The sequence below is a fragment of the Montipora foliosa genome, chromosome 6 (genome assembly GCF_036669935.1).
Source record: "Montipora foliosa isolate CH-2021 chromosome 6, ASM3666993v2, whole genome shotgun sequence".
Taxonomy (NCBI): Eukaryota; Metazoa; Cnidaria; class Anthozoa; order Scleractinia; family Acroporidae; genus Montipora; species Montipora foliosa.
Genome location: NC_090874.1, coordinates 17,501 through 20,000, shown reverse-complemented (window position 1 = coordinate 20,000; position 2,500 = coordinate 17,501). Strand labels below are relative to the sequence as shown.

Genomic DNA, 2,500 nt, shown 5'->3' with positions numbered 1-2,500 from the left:
AAGCACCACTGTATGATCCAGTTATGATGAGGGAATTTTGCGAAGAGAATGCCCCTGGGCTGTTTGATCTTCTTTTAAGATCCATTACAAGAAATAACAGCAGAATATCACCAGACAGGGAAGCCCTACAAAGGCAAAGAACAGTGTCCCTGATTCACATTCTTTCATATAATTTTAGGTTTGTAGTTGGAAATTTGTAATTTAGGGAATTGAAGAAAACCCGTGAAGTGCAAAGTACGTGCATTTAAACATATCTTAGAGTTGTAAAACCACAACTTAATGTAATTAATCTGCAGGGGCCGGTTCCTGAAAGGTGTAATAACCCTATTCCAGAGATAAATGTGCCTGAAATAAGGCACATTTATCCCTGGAATAGAGTTATTATACCTTTCAGGAACCCGGCCCAGCTGTATAATAAAAATTATAACAGTTTCTGTACAATCTGGTACACTTCATAAAACTGTATATAAAATTATGTAAACAGGAACTTTGAAGTTGACTTTTTCAGCTTTTTTCGATCGCAACGACTCGTCAATTACAGCTTGCTTTTAAAAGGAAGCTCATGTGAAATGATTCGAAGAACAGGCTCAGGAGTACAAGAAGCCGGCCAAAGGACAGTGAAATTTACTGTAATTCGTTATTCTATACGACAGCAACGCGTGGGTTTTCTTTGAATAAGTATTTAACTAATTTACGTTGTAGTATATACACACCTTTTTCAGTACTTTTTAAATACCATTCATATCACCATCAATGTCCCCAAACATCATTTCACTCAAGCCAAGCAGAGGATCGAAAACGAAGTAGATATGGCTTTGCTTCGTGGCGGTTGAAATCAATGCGTCAAAGAAACATAAAATGGGTTGAAAGAAAGGTCATATTCACGAGCATTTCCTGGAAGAAAATTTTCGATGCAGATCATGAAGTCTTCAAAATATTACTTGTGAAAGTGGAGAAAAAAAGCATTCCCTTTTTGAGTCGAAAACGAAAGGATTCTTCCTTTCTTTCACTTGCCTACCTTCAACAAGACGAAAGAACAACATATCACCTTCGCACCGAACTTTGATCACTGTTGTCATGACAGCTTGCATATGCGCAGACGTTATTCAGCCCTGTTTGACAGGAAAAGGAAATGAACCACAAGCCAAGAAACGGCCCCCACTAACAGAGGGTGGTTGACCTGTGGTTCATTTATCCCCTTTTCCTGTCATGTTCAAGGCCCTCCTAGGCCCCAGTAACCCCACCGTTCGGTAGTTGTGTCTCGAATTTTCGTCTCGATTCACCAATCTCACAGTTTAAATTTGTTATCAATGAACTTTTCTAGGCGGCAGATATTTCGTTTTTGTTTTGACTGGGCTGTAATCTGTATGTGTAGAGTTGACATCTTAATTAATTAGACGAAGAATGTCGAATAACACAAGTTGGGCCCTGTCTGAGAAAGGTAGGGATTATTCCCAAGCCATTGATCCGTTCAAGGCTGTTTATGCTTTGAGAAAGCAGATTCCAGGTTCTTCCAGCAGATTCTGCCACACTGAAGGAATTGCATGTTCTGTCTTCGTCGAAAAGGCCAAGAAAAAGACGATTTGTTTTGTGACATTTTCTGATGTAGCTAAGAACATACACTGCGACCAAACACTAACTCAATTGCATCGCTTTTCAAGGAAACACGAATACCGGGTTCCAACCGGTTTAACCGTCAAGAGGTTTGATCGTTTTTCGTTCCTTTCAATGGATCGCGATATTGTTGGGGAAACCGGAATTAACTTCGAGGTGATTGGTCTTACCTTTAGAGCTCCAAAAAAAGAAGAACTTACGTCGAACCTGGAAGCTTATTCGTTTATTGGGTCTAAGAAACTTAAACTCAAATTGGAGTTCCAAGGAAACAATAAGAAGCATAAGTTGGTGAGAAGTGAAAAGGACGAATTTGTTGATAAGTATTGTGTCATTGGAGCCCCGATTATTGTTGAAAACGAAGAAATCAAGTCATTCAACAGTGGCCGGTGGTCTGTTTTGGGAGTTGTGGGGCTCAGTGAGGAAGGAGCACTTTGTCCATATTTTGTTACAAATGAAATATTTGGTGAGTATAGTTGGGTTCAAACACCATAAAATAATGTTACATAGCGCCTTTAATAAAGTATGTTTTGTGTTGTATTGTACATCTCTGCAGTGTACATGTCACTGTGCAACAGATAAATAAGCTACACCGAAAAGTGTCTCGTTGCTCTAGGCGTTGCTCAAGATCTACGAAAATGTTGTTGTAGGGCCTGGGAAAACGTTTGTGTTAGTTGTTTATCAGTGGAGCATGGACTTGTAGTCGTGACCTGTGGAATGTAACTTGTGTTTCAGACCCACCTTTGATTTTTTGAACCCCATTCATTCTTTTCTTATTCGCTAAGAGCACGAGAGGTGACAACTCTTACAAATGCTGTTCCAAGGAGAAGACCAAAATTTAATTTATCCAAGAATATGTGATTTTTATGGCCACCTTGTTTGATTCAGA

General features: G+C 39.4%; 1 long non-coding RNA gene across 1 annotated transcript in view; it reads right to left on the bottom strand.

Annotated features, from left to right (window-relative positions):
- The window catches only part of LOC138008488 (uncharacterized), a 1,654-nt gene extending 728 nt beyond the window's left edge, over positions 1–926 (bottom strand). The window contains exons 1-2 of the long non-coding RNA XR_011124250.1: positions 714–926; positions 1–125 (exon numbers count right to left, since the gene is read on the bottom strand). The exon at positions 1–125 is cut by the window's left edge and continues 86 nt beyond it. This is a non-coding gene — a long non-coding RNA (uncharacterized lncRNA). The remainder of the gene's footprint in view (positions 126–713) is intronic.
- Positions 927–2,500: the final 1,574 nt, after the last annotated feature.